The sequence below is a fragment of the Carassius carassius genome, chromosome 3 (assembly GCF_963082965.1).
Source record: "Carassius carassius chromosome 3, fCarCar2.1, whole genome shotgun sequence".
NCBI lineage: Eukaryota > Metazoa > Chordata > Actinopteri > Cypriniformes > Cyprinidae > Carassius > Carassius carassius.
Genome location: NC_081757.1, coordinates 43293855 through 43309161, shown reverse-complemented (window position 1 = coordinate 43309161; position 15307 = coordinate 43293855). Strand labels below are relative to the sequence as shown.

The following is a 15307-nucleotide window of genomic DNA, read 5'->3' as shown; positions in this document are numbered from 1 at the left end:
GGTACTAGCGTTTTGACCTCTTAACAGTTTTATGCAAAAAAATAAATAAAAAGTGTTTATCAATTCGTAATCTGCCCTTTAATCGCAATTTGTGAGATTCACCCCATGACCAATTTATTTTTGAACTGAACGCATGGACAAATGACATTTTGTACAGGTTTGGACTGACATGAGATGGAGTAAAAGATGACAGATGGAAAAAAAATGACACTTGAGATTGAAAGAGACTGATTTCAAACCATCATTCTGAGAACATGTGAAAAGAGATGGAGATGATGTGTTTGGACAGAGAATACATTTATGAAGCTCTTGTGTCTTTCTTTGTTGTAGGTCCAGCCTCTTTCTTTCTAATGCAGAGGTCAGACAGATTAGGCCACAATATCAAAAAGATACTATGTCTATTTTTGAAGCAATTGATAGCAAAATTCTGGAAGACATAGTGCAGCACCTAAAATCGTCAAGCTGCTATCTTGACACATTTCCCACATCTTTTTTCAAGAGTGTGCTTAACTGCTTAGAAGCAGATCTTTTAGAAGTGGTGAACGCCTCACTTCTTTCTTGGACATTTCCAAACTTCTTAAAAACTGCAGTTTTTAAGCCCCTCCTGAAAAAGAGCAATCTTGATAACACCATTTTGAGCAACTTTAGACCAATATCTAATCTTACTTTTATAGGCAAAATTATAGAAAAGGTGGTTTTTAATCAGCTGAACAAATACTTAAACTCAAATGGATACCTGGACAATTTTTCAATCTGGTTTTTCGACCTCATCAAAGCACAGAGACAGGACTCATTAAGATAATAAATGATATTCGCTTAAATTGTGACTGGCAAAATATCGGTGCTGGTATTGCTAGATCTCAGTGCTGTGTTTGACACTGTCGATCTTAACATACTACTAGAGAGACTGGAAAACTTGGTCGGGCTTTCTGGGATGGTACTCAAATGGTTCAGGTCATACTTAAAATGGAGAGGCTATTATGTGAGTATAGGAGAGCATAAGTCTAAGTGGACGTCCATGACATGCGGAGTCCCACAAGGGTCAATTCTTGCACCTCTCTTGTTTAGCCTGTATATGCTCCCACTAAGTCAAATAATGAGAAAGAACCAAATTGCGTATCACAGCTATGCTGATGATACCCAGATTTACCTAGCCTTGTCTCCAAATGACTACAGCCCCATTGACTCCCTCTGCCAATGCATTGATGAAATTAATAGTTGGATGTGCCAGAACTTTCTTCAGTTAAACAAGGAAAAAAACTGAAGTCATTGCATTTGGAAACAAAGATGAAGTGTTCAAGGTGAATGCATACCTTGACTCTAGGGGTCAAACAACTAAAAATCAAGTCAGGAATCTTGGTGTGATTCTGGAGACAGACCTTAGTTTCAGTAGTCATGTCAAAGCAGTAACTAAATCAGCATACTATCATTTAAAAAACATTGCAAGACTTAGATGTTTTGTTTCCAGCCAAGACTTGCAGAAACTTGTTCATGCCTTCATCACCAGCAGGGTGAACTATTGTAATGGGCTCCTCACTGGCCTTCCCAAAAAGACCATTAGACAGCTGCAGCTCATCCAGAACGCTGCTGCCAGGATTCTGACTAGAACCAGAAAATCTGAGCATATCACACCAGTCCTCAGGTCCTTACACTGGCTTCCAGTTACATTTAAAGTACTTTTACTCGTATATAAGTCACTAAATGACCTAGGACCGGAATATATTTCAGATATGGTCACTGAATATAAACCTAACAGACCACTCAGATCACTAGGATCGAGTCAGTTAGAAATACCAAGGTTTCACACAAAACAAGGGGAGTCCTCCTTTAGTTACTTTGCGGCCCGCAGTTGGAATCAGCTTCCAGAAGAGATCAGATGTGCTAAAACACTAGTCACAAAACTCATCTGTTTAGCTGTGCATTTATTGAATGAGCACTGTGCAATGTCCGAACTGATTGCACTATATTTTCACTGTTTTTTTTTATTTTATTTGATGTAAAATCATTTTCTAACTGTTTTAAATTCATTTTAAATAAGTAATTTTTTTAATAATAAGTTTTAAAATTGCTTGTTTTATTCTTGTTACTTTCTTTTATGTAAAGCACTTTGAATTACCATTGTGTACGAAATGTGCTATATAAATAAACTTGCCTTGCCTTGCCTTGCCTTGCCTTTCAGTCCCATCGCTGTCCATCAAAGTGGTTTCTCTGATCTTCCAACGACAGAATGGTTTGCTTACATCAGTACGACACCACACTAACACACACACACACACACACACACACACACACACACACACACACACACACACACACACACACACACACACACACACACACACACACTCTGACTCCATTGCTGTTCTGGGTGACTACATCTTCCTCTTGCATTCATTAAAAATCCTCTCTTTTTCTGTCTGTTTGTGTCTTTCCCCTCAGATAAGTATCCAAAATATCAATGTGGAGTAAAAATAACATGATATGAGGGAAGGAGAGTGAAAACAGGAGAAATGCTGATATTATTCTCACAGCAGCCAGGTCATTACTTGCCATTACTGCAGTAATATGACTACAGGCCCACACACTCCATTCATTTACACTATAAAACACCATCAATGCCTTGGAGCCATTTGACCAACCCAAACCCAATCTTCAGTCACATAGCGCCAGAGTGAGTTTATGTCCAGAGATTAATCATATGAGACAAATTTAACAGCAGTGTGAGCACGCAGCATGCTATAATATCCACTGTGAGTTTCTGATCAGTGTGAGCGGTGAGATGAAATTTCACCATATACAGTAACAGCTCCAACACAACGCACATTCACATACTGATCCATTAATTACTGAACACACACTGGTATAAATCAATGCTCTTTAAGTATCATTGAGGTAATGGTATAGTTTATGTCAATACTCTGATATTCTGAACAAAATAAAAGGCTCTTTCATGACTGTTTCTGAACACACTTAAGTACACTTTTAAAAATGAATCAATGAATCTAATGAATCTAATTACAAATGTAATGTTGTCTAGTTATATATATATATAAGTGTAATTGAGACAAAGCAGCACTTTTTGACTCTGATTCATGTCCACAAAGTATAAAATCACTCCAACACTTTTTTACACCCCACTTTTTAACTGTACACCATTTAGAGCCATAAAACACCATTACTGGCCTGTAAAAGACAGAAATGCCCCTGATACGGTGCACTGTAATCTAGCGGATGCGAGGTTGATTGAACGCTCTCTGAGATGTGTCTCTAATAGGGTTCAGTCCAGCACAGCTCCTGAACCCACACCACGACACTCGGCCTAATGAAGAACGATGGGAACACATTGTTTGACAGCGACACGCTCGGTGTCATCCAATCAGCAGTCTTTATGAAAGCTTATACACGGATCAGATAGACAGGCACAACAATAACCGAAAACCGTATTGAATATCGAAGGCACAGGGGTATGTCTCCTGTTTGATTTATGGCTTTCCAAATATAATCCTGAGTGTGTGTGTGTGTGTGTGTGTGTGTGTGTGTGTGTGTGTGTGTGTGTGTGTGTTCTAAGGAATCTTTCAGGACGATCTGTGAGCCGAAGCTGTAACAAGATGATTGCGGCACTTTTTTTATGTTCACAAACACACACACACACACACACACACCCCTCAGTGCTCATTCATTACCCTCAGGTATCACACACTGATAGAGGAGCGTTCTCTCTCTTCTTCTTCTGAGACTGTAAAGTATAGAAATGAAGAATGCCATTTAACATCTAGACTATTTATCAAGTGCTGCTGGTCATGTTGTTGATATGTCAGCAAACTGTTTGCTTTGTACATTCAGTTTAACAGCTTTGAGTTTAAGAGGGCAAACTTTATATTTTATGTTTCTACACTTCCATTATATGTTGCTTCTCTCTGTTCAATAATTGCATGTCCTGAATGAATGAGCGAGGTTTTCTAGTGGACTTACTTCATGACCTATTTCAGACGTGGCCAAATAATAATTTAAAATCAGAAGATGACCTCAGCTCACTTAAATTCACAGGAAGTACGCTCTGTGTTCTTTTATTTATTTATTTTATTTTATTTAAAAAAAAAAATTCGTTCAACAGTTTTTGTCTTTTGACAAAAATATTCCTTATCTTATTACATATATATATATATATATATATATATAATTATGACTAAATATTAGCGAAATGTAAGGAATCTTTATATATATATATATGTACATGTTTTTTTTTTCATTATATTTTGAATTAAATTGAGTTAGTATTTCTTTCTCAAAATGCAAATGTCCCAAAAATGACCCCAGTGTCTTTAAAATCCAGCTGTGCTGGGACGAGTTATGAATGAATGAAATGCATTTCGTGAGACTGTGCAATTATTACATGTTTTCACACAGATCCAGTATTGTTTTATCTTTTCCAGGTAAACCTGGCCTTCACATGTACGTGTGCCCGAAGCACAGACTAGCAGACTAGTAAAGTGTGGTGCATTAGAGAGGCCGAGTGAGCAGTCGAACAGCATTAGAGAGCAGCAGATACACGACTGAGGACAGAGAGATGAGACTTAAACGAAAAATGCAGGAGAAAAACCCAGAGGGATTAGAGAGAGAGAGAGAGAGAGAGAGCTGGATGATGGTAGAGTCTCTCTCAGAACTGAAGGCAGAAGCAACAGGAGAACATAAATCGATTACAAATGAGTCACGCACAAACACAGTCAGATATTAGCTGAGGTTATGGAGAGGTCAGGTGTTTCTCCAGCAAAGCCAGTGAAGCAGAACAGAGCTGAAGTCCTCAGAGTCTGCTGGAGCTCACATCATTACTGCAACTACTTCTGCTGCCTTTCTGCAAATACATAACAGCTCTGGCCTCTAGATGCCAATACACAAGTTTGAAATTGATACTTTAATACTATACTCTACACACACACACATATATATATTTATACACACACACATTTTTATTTTTGTTTTTGGGTTAGAGTTCAAATCAATAAGTATGAGCACCAGTAATGGCAGTGCTTGCTTTAGCAAACACACCGCTAATTATTCGGTATAATTATTGTTTGCATGAATATGCTGAATGTGCAGGATTGTATTACGGCCTCAGTGTTTGAAGGACACACACATTCAGAGGATGTCTTCTGTCCTCATGTTAAATTGTGAGCATTTGGGACAATTACAGGTGCTGCGCTCTCATTTCCCTGCTCGCTTTCCACGGCCAGTCCTGCCAGCGTTTTCTGGAAAACAGCAGATGTTGGTGATCCAGAGGCTTCATCTGCTGCTCTTCAGAAGGGTGTGAGGATTGAAGGTTCAGGAGGACAGGAGAGTGTATCGAGGGTCACTCTTGAAGACGCCGCTATCATCGTGGGACTTCACTGGCTCTGAAGAATTCTGGAGGGTTTTTAAAGCTTTGCACATCCAGTGTTCGTCCAGAGAGGAATAACAATGTGAATAACAAGGAGGAGACAGCTGTGAGATGTTGTAGTTTGCTGAACTTCTTTCATGATGATCAAACCAGACTGCCCGTGTCTCTCTGGCTGTACAACATGTGTTTGTTCATTTATTTGTACAGTTTTAAGACTCAAGAGATTTGATTAAATGCATGACTTTGCTCTAGCATTGTGTGCCTTCATTGGTTTTACATTTTGTACTTATTTTTATTTTTGAATGTCCACTATTGTTCCTGTGCTGTCTAAACCCTTTAAATGAAGTGAAATCTTTTCATATATTTTAGATTAATTATCAGTTACAATTCTGCATCCTGGTTGCTTCCTCAAGCTGTTTTGAACGGAATGAGACTTTGTTGAACAGCTTTAATTAAGGTACTTTTATGTGAAATAGAGTGAGTTAATATTATTATGAGTTATAACAATTGTGGCACTACATTTAATACTACAGTATAATCATTGTGTAAATGCAAATGTTACTTTTGAATATTCTCTGAACATTCTGTAACAAGTAGTAACATCCCATCCAACATTACATTAATGTTTGATAAACAGTATATGATGTATAAATACAATTTTATTAAAGACCAAATGACTCTGAACTAATGTTTTATTAATGATACTGCAAGAAAGTTTGGTCATAGATTTGAGAGAATCTGATTACACTTGCAGAATGATAATTTACTCATGAGGTTTGACCTTTGTTCTCCTGCGCAGATCTGTGAACAGTCTTTACTCCCAGAGCCACGGCACGTCCAAAATCACCCTCACCTGACAGCGACGCAGTGCATTATGGGTAGTCATGACCTCACTGGAGCCCAACAGCCTTGAGATTCCTGACTAACTCAGCCTGTTTCTGCAAAACACCTGTTGTTATGGCCGTCAAACCAGGCGAGACATAAATGATTTAATAAGCAAGCATGTTGTTATGCAGCAAAATCGGGTTATGACTTCAGCCTTATATCATTCTTTGCTGAAGATGAGCACAAACACACATCCAGACCATGTTTTTCAGCCTAAACACATGGAACTGTGGAAAACAAGGATTGTACTCACCGCAAGTGCTTAAGTGAATCGTTTTTAACATGTATGTAATAATTCTCAATCTTTTTTTTTTCAGTAAAATTGTTTTTTTTCCTTAAAATTCTATATAATTTTAAGTAAATTTTTTTTTATTTTTTTTATTTTATTTATTTAGTTTTATTTTTAACTATAATAACCCCGATTCAGTGACAATATTCTTGATTTCTTAAATAGTTTTTTATTTTATTCTTTTATTCTTTCTTATAAGCTAATCTAATAAAATCCCTTCACAGTTTGCCAGTGACCTGATTCAGTGTGATTCTCACATTCACACCCTGGATTCTGTGCTCAGTAGTTCTGAGAGTCTTTAACCTGTTGTCACGCTCGTGACTCAGTTAATTAGGAGGCTGTGAGGCGGCTTCATTTGTTCTCCGGTGATTGGAAACTGAGAGGACGTCTCACCTGTGACACCTGCAGGGGAAACTCATGAATAATAGATGGAGGAGATCTCACCTTCAGTTCAGAGCGATGCGGCCGCTCACCTGCCGAGAAGCACCGACTCAAATTTAACGGCCGATAAACAAGGCCATCGATACACAGTAGGATGCCAGTCGAGTGCACGGTTAGCTTCCTTTTCAATGGGGTAACATCAACCAAACTCCAGTCTGCCTCCTAAATGATTTTATTACAGAGTTAAAATTCCATGTCAGGGCTCTGGAGTGACCTGTGTGAGGTTATATAACGCAGTCGACTCGTATTGATCTGGAACACCTACAGACCGGCTCAGATCATCATCAGTGAGAAGATCCACTGCATCTCATGTCGATCTGCTGCAACATCCGTAAGGCTGCCGTGATGAAATGAAGATCAACTCACACAGTGCATGCATGTCATGTTCCTCCATATTCCACAGCTCTTATTAAACCTTTATTATAACTAATTCCAGTATGATCTCTTTAACTAATTTGGCTCTCAACTAGTTTGGCACACACCTACTTAGAAATGCAGATTTTAACAGACTATCTGAAATATTTGAGATTACAATTAATGTTAGATGCTAGCGAGGGGGGTCAGCCAATTAAACTCTGTTATGACATAATTTACCTGCATCAGTGATTAATCACATGTAGCCATGTTCAGATGTTTAAAACAAAGATGGTGGTGTCCAGGTCAAGGGAAGCATGTTCCAGTCAAGCAACTGCTATTGATATGAAAGGAACTGATAATTGGGCATTTGAAAATGTTGGGTGAATAACTGAACTGAACTAAAATGATAAGTAATAAATTAAAATAAATGTTTAATTTTGCCAGGAATAAATTATTTCACCAAATATGCAAATCACTGCAGTCACAGCTGGGAATTTGAATTATTTTTGTGTTACTTGTAATATGAACATATGAACAAAAACTTAAATAGTACATCAGTGATGGTAAAACATTATACTGGCAGGAGCTGTGGACATGTGGTTAAACAATTCTTCATAAATTAAAATTAACAGAAAGAAAGACAGACAGACAGACAAACAGAAAGAAAGAAAGAAAGAAAGAAAGAAAGAAAGACAGACATCAATGCTCATTTCCAAGAAATAATAGTACTTCATACTTCTGCGAAACTATGTCATATATTTTCCCCCAAGAACTTCATGAGTCTTTTTAATGTCTTTTTAATGGCTGTTCTTCATTAATATCTCAGGACAGTTACACCACCCTCACATTTTTGAATTCATCCCCTGCAAGAACATCAAAAGGAATTTGAATTCAGAATATGACTTCATGTGTAGTAGTGTGAATTCAAGTCATTGTCAGATATTTATACTTGTTTTTCAGCAGTGAGATCGCTAGGATGTCTGCGGTGGGCATTTGGAAATGTTGGATGGACAACTGAACTGTACTAAAATGATAAGTAAATTTACATAAACATTGAATTTGACCAGGCATGTATTATTTCACCATACATACAAAACACTGCAGTCACAATTGGGAATTTGTGATATTTAGTGTTACTTTTGATATGAATCCTTACTACTTTTTGAAACAATGTAATAGTTTGTTGTAAGGTTGAGCTGGATGTCAGTGCAGGTACTGTATATCGCGACATTTGTATAGATTTTATCTTGTGATCAAATGGAGAACAGAAACTCCAAGATCCTCCATTGATCCTCCATCAGCACTCATATCACAAATTAATTCAATCAAGACTCCAACTCTATAAAACAATCATACACATTATCCGCTGTCGTGAGGAGCTTACACCATAAGACTCTCCGAAAAATCTGAACTGCCCTGACATTTGTACATGGCTGTAATAGACACACAATCAGTGACTATTGTATTGTTGCACAGTAAATATCACAGCTCTACTGTAATGTCAAAGCTCGACATATCACATTCTCAAGTATCTAATGCATTTATTAAATTGGAAAAACATGATAAAAATATAACAGATACTCATATGCTCAAAAGTTTATTAATATATCATACGAGTATTTTCAGAATATTTAACTAGCTTTAAAACCTCCAGAACAGCATTACTGGCCTGAGCACGTCTTCCAGAGCGTCGTATTGATGATGGTGTGGTGTTATTTTGTGTGTCTGGCTTTTTATTCATCTCAGTATTGACCCTGTGTGTTCATTTAAATGGAGTTTGTCCATTTTAACATGTTGTCATATTTATCAGTCTGCTTGTGTTGGCGGTGCTGACCACATATCGATATTACTGTTCAGCCATAACTGCCTTCTGCCTCATTCCCAGAGAAAATAAATCGGCCCCCCCAGATTCACGCAGGCCAAAGAAAACCAATGGGGTGTGAGGTGAACCTGTCAAGAAGTCGTCCAGCTCATATTTCAAGAAAATACAAAGAAAGACATGACAAGTTGCAGTTTTTATTAGAGAAATCCAAGCCTTGAAAATCAACAGTAAAATACTGTAATATGTTATAGTTAATTAGTTTACTGTAGGTTTCCTTATATGGTGAAAAACTGTCTGATAAGACATTTGATGTAATTTCACAGTAAAATACTGTTATGTACAGTTTTTGAAAGTTAAAATAAGATAAACATATCTTTTAAATAATTGTTTCTTATTTTTATTTCTCTCTCTCTCTCTCTCTCTCTCTCTCTCTCTCTCTCTCGTCAGCAATCTACACTTAGGTTTATGTTGCATTTTATGTTGTTGTATTTAAAAGAAAAAATAAAAAGCTACATTTAAATGTAATATATATATATATATATATATATATATATGTATAAATATATATATATATATACTGTATATTAAATATGCATTATTTTAGTGTCATATTTGTTCATATGATAGTGTTTTGTATTTATAGGTATAACACTGTGCACCTTTTATGTATTAATTCATAGGTTTATGGACTAATAATACAACTGTTGATTTGGTCATTAATATAGCAATTGCTGATGATATGGCATTAAATAATAAATCAAACACAGGTTTGTGAAAAATTAGTTTTTTTTATGATGATGATGATTGTCAAAGGTACAAAAGGCAAGGGAAGTTTATTTGCATAGCACATTTTGTACACAATAGTAATTCAAAGTGCTTTACGTAAAAGAAAGTAAAATAATCATGAAGAACAGGCAATTTTAAAACTTTGGAAATTATTATATAAAAGTAGAAATAGAAAATGATTTTACATAAAATACAGTGAAAACATAAAATACAGTGCAATCGGTTCGGACATCACACACTGCTCATTCAATAAATGCACAGCTAAACAGATGAGTTTTGAGTCTAGATTTAAATGTGACTAGTGTTTTAGCACATCTGATCTCTTCTGGAAGCTGAATCCAGCTGCGGGCGGCATAGTAACTAAAGGCGGGCTCCCCTTGTTTTGTGTGGACCCTTGGTATTTCTAACTGACTCGATCCTAGTGATCTGAGTGGTCTGTTAGGTTTATATTCAGTGAACATATCTGCAATGTATTTCAGTCCTAGGTCACTGAGTGACTTATATACGAGTAAAAGTACTTTAAAATCAATTCTAAATGTAACTGGAAGCCAGTGTAAGGACCTGAGGACTGGTGTGATATGCTCAGATTTTCTGGTTCTAGTCAGAATCCTGGCAGCAGCGTTCTGGATGAGCTGCAGCTGTCTAATGGTCTTTTTGGGAAGGCCAGTGAGGAGCCCATTACAATAGTCCACCCTGCTGGTGATAAAGGCATGAACAAGTTTCTCCAAGTCTTGGCTGGAAACAAAACATCTAATTCTTGCAATGTTTTTTTTTAATGATTTAGTTCCTGCTTTGACATGACTACTGAAACTAAGGTCTGTCTACAGAATCACACCAAGATTCATGACTTGATTTTTAGTTGTTTGACCCCTAGAGTCAAGGTATGCATTCACCTTGAACACTTCATCTTTGTTTCCAAATGCAATGACTTCAGTTTTTTCCTTGTTTAACTGAAGAAAGTTCTGGCACATCCAACTATTAATTTCATCAATACATTGGCAGAGGGAGTCAATGGGGCTGTAGTCATTTGGAGATAAGGCTAGGTAAATCTGGGTATCATCAGCATAGCTGTGATAGGCAATTTGGTTCTTTCTCATTATTTGACTTAGGGGAAGCATATACAGGCTAAACAAGAGCGGTGCAAGAATTGAGCCTTGTGGGACTCCGCATGTCATGGACGTCCACTTAGACTTATGCTCTCCTAGACTCACATAATAGCCTCTCCCTTCTAAGTATGACCTGAACCATTTGAGGACCATCCCAGAAAGCCCGACCCAGTTTTCCAGTCTCTCTAATAGTATGTTATGATCAACAGCGTCAAACGCAGCACTGAGATCTAGCAATACCAGCACCGATATTTTGCCAGAGTCACAATTTAAGCGAATTTAATTTATTATCTTAATGAGTGCTGTCTCTGTGCTGTGATGTGGTCGGAAACCAGAATAAAATTTGTCCAGGTATCCATTTGAGCATAAGTATTTATTCAGCTGATTAAAATCTACCTTTCTATAATTTTGCCTATAAAGGGAAGATTAGATATTGGTCTATAATTGCTCAAAATGGTGTTATCAAGATTGCTCTTTTTTTTCAGTGGGGGCTTAACAACTGCAGTTTTCAGGGAGTTTGGAAATGTCCCAGAAAGAAGTGAGGTGTTCACCACTTCTAAGAGATCTGCTTCTAAACCGTTAAGTACACTTTTGAATAAAGATGTGGGAAGTGTGTCAAGCAGGTTGACGATATTAGGTGCTGCACTATGTTTTCCAAAATGTTGCTATCAATTGCTTCAAAAATAGTCATAGTAAAATAAGGCTGTCTTTATAGATGCTATAGTGGATTTCAAGTTTCGTCTTCCGCCACATCTGCTCAGCTTTTCTGCATTGTATTTTTATAGTCTGAACTGCTGTTGATCTTCTCCAAAAGGATTTCTGTCTGTTTGTTTTCTTACTGACTATTATTGGAGCAATATCATAAAAAACATTCTTAACTTTTGAGTTAAAGGAATCAAGGAGAGCATCAACAGAGTCTGCAGAAATGCTTGGTGTTAAAGATATAGCCTCCATAAATAGTACACTTGTGTTCTCGTTAATGCATCTCCTTCTGACAAAGACCAATCTAGATTCAGTGGTAGCAGAGATCAAAATATCAAAGAAAATAGAAGTGATCAGATAGTGCTATGTCCTTAATAACAATGGATGAAATGTTTAGACCCCTACTGATGATTAAGTCTAGAGTGTGTCCACCTTTGTGTGTGGGTCCATGCACATGCTGAGTCAAGTCAAAAGTGTTTAGAACCGTTACCATTTCTTTTGTAGTTCTGTTTTCTGCATTATCTATGTGAATAGTAAAATCCCCTGCAATAGAAAATCAGTCAAACTCTGAGGAAATCATTGATAACATTTCTGTGACCTCTTCAACAAAGGCTGGAGAGTATTTTGGAGGCCTGCAAATAATAATAAACAGAATGCGTGGAGCACCTTTCAGCACAATCCCTAGATATTCAAAAGACAAGTACTGACCAAATGACACTTGCTTGCATTTATAGACATCTTTAAATAGAGCAGCTACACCCCCACCTCTCCTAGCAGTCCTGCAGACACTCATGTAAGTGAAGTTATGAGGGGCTGCTTCATTAAGGACTGTTGCACTGCAGCTGTCTTCTAGCCATGTTTCATTTAGAAACATAAAATCCAGATTGTTTGTGGTTATAAAATCATTGATTAGAAATGATTTTTTAGTGAGCGAATGTTTAAAAATGCTAACTTGATGGCAGTGCTATGTGTCTTTACATCAATCTTAGTTTGATGCATAATAGGTTGCAGATTAGATGAGTTTGCCCTTCGGCTTGAGATGGCCTTAAACTTTCTATCACATGATAAAACTGAAATAGATAAATTAGTAATTAAGTAATTTTGTGTAACATTGTTACTGTACATTTAAGTTAAATCACTAATAACATAAGATACCGCTACCATATTTTTATTCATTTATCTTATTGTGTGTGTGTGTGTGTGTGTGTGTGTGTGTGTGTGTGTGTGTGTGTGCGTGCGTGCATATGTTCACATGTGTGTGAGAGTCTCTGCACCATCAAACCACTCATATACAGTAAAGACAGATGTTTAAAAGCTGCTGTCGCTCTGAACCCTTTTCTCAAGGCACTTTTAGACCCGCAGAGAAGTCTTTCACAGGTGTGAACAGATCTTTGAAAGAAAAAAGACTTATATCTGTTTTTATCTGCAATGCTCTGAAAGAGCAAAACTGAAAACTCAAGACATTTTGAGAATTTTTTTAGAGAGAAGTTGCCATAAAACCTGCTGCTTAATATGCATGCAAACTTTCTGTGGTCTCTTGGGAAGACTGCAATCCTGCTTGAGTCTTTGAGTCGTGGCAGTCAAACATCGCCGTTTCATCAAGAGAACATTTCTGAGCTTCTACAAACGCCGTCAGTCAAGAAGAACATTAGTGTGAAACTGAGAAACCTCAGATGTACAAAAACAAACATGTCCGACCATTTAAAATGGAAGGATTTGAAGATCTCTTGGTCTAACATAAAATATTTACGCCATTTAATTTAACACTGTAAAAATCAGAAGCAAGTGCAAACCTCAATCTATTATTAAAGATGAAGATCAAAAATCACTGGATTTGTACATGTTCTGAAGACAAGTTTGTCAGTGCAAAACACCAAGATATCAGGTCAGACAATTTCTAGACAATAGTTGTTTATTGTATGATGGTTTAGTAACAGCACCTCTCCTCAGCAAACCATGAGGAAACATTCAGATTCATAACATTTTAAAATATTGAGAATGAAAAATCTAAATCCATGCAGCTCATTAATTTTGGGAATTTATATATATATATATATGTATATATGTATGTATATATCCAAACCATTATATAGTTATATGAAAATGAATACGGCCAAACAACTTTAATTTTGACAGCCTCACTGAATACTTTGCGGCAACCAGAAAAATAAATGTAACTGACAATTGGAAATGTTTGCATTTAATGCTGCAGTGTAACGTTGTCACACAATGACTAACTTGGTACTCTGTAGCATGTCTGGACCGGTCACCCTCACACACAGAGAGACCACACGACCACTCTTCGGTGAGATTTAGCACTTTCCTTTACCTGATCTGTAGTAAGGAGAAATAATCAGTGGATCAAAAGGCGACCGCTTCTTCCTCTCTGGCACACAGAGTCAATTACGGGGAGAGCTCAATAATACATGTGCTCCTTAGCCTTGCAAACAGGTGGACTGAGATTATACAATAATGAAACATAAATTATACTGTTTACAATATGTATCTTTGTCTTTCTTATACATCACATTTCTATTAATACATCACAAGGTAAGGGTATAAAATAGTACAATAAATAGATTACAATATTACATTGGAAATAAAATCTATATAACATTAATTTATGCATTAATTCCAGTATTTATACATTAAACACACTACTAATTATAATACCATTTGTATGAATAAATCAGTACTCCTATACGTTACATATCTAAATTAATCATTTAATACATTTAGCACTGTACTATTTGTAGGCCGCACCACGTGCGTCAAGCACTGCATGAATCATTAAATCAGATTTTCACCCATAACACTCTACATTGAATACATTCACAGTCACTAAATCTCTTTTCTTTAATAAAACAGAACCAATTAAACAACATACCTGTAGTAAGGAGAAATAATCAGTGGATCAAAAGGCGACCGCTTCTCCCTCTCTGGCACACTAAGCATATAATGCTAATTAGTTAACGTCACAATGCACATCGTTAAGGTCAAATAACACCTCAAAATATACATTTTCATCATAACTAATACAATCAAGTGCTAGTATAAAATAAATCACATTCATCCAGCGATAAATACGCATTTTGGACAAAACATATCATCATACCAGAGTCAATTACGGGGAGAGCTCAATAATACATGTGCTCCTTTGCCTCACACACAGGTGGACTGAGGCTATCGCACATCGCACGTGGGGGAAAACCCATAGACAGTAAAAGAAATGGACACAGCGACCCCATTGGAACTCAATTGAGACAAGTGAAGCCCGTTTTTACCGATTTTTAGCACTTCTGTTTCTGACGCGCAGAAACTAAGCTTGATGACGTCAGCAACCTGTCTGACGGATGTAAATCTTCTAGTAGCTGTGCGTGCAAACTGCCATCGTTAATCTTTGGCGTGAGTGAGCAGGAGTAAGTATTCTGATTAATTATTTTGTATAGTATTTTAAAATGTAACGCCGGGGCTTGTATCTATGGGCTTCTCTCTTGACGTCTCCCCGATTGCCTGCGAGCTTCCCCTCCTGTCTGTACGGTAAT

At 37.0% G+C, this 15307-nt stretch overlaps 1 long non-coding RNA gene across 1 annotated transcript; it reads right to left on the bottom strand.

The window, feature by feature from the left end:
* Positions 1–14058: 14058 nt before the first annotated feature.
* On the bottom strand, positions 14059–14963 carry LOC132115383 (uncharacterized). The gene is made up of 3 exons (XR_009425479.1): positions 14878–14963; positions 14650–14709; positions 14059–14218 (listed from the first exon to the last, which is right to left on the bottom strand). It is a non-coding gene; the product is annotated as an uncharacterized LOC132115383 (long non-coding RNA).
* Positions 14964–15307: the final 344 nt, after the last annotated feature.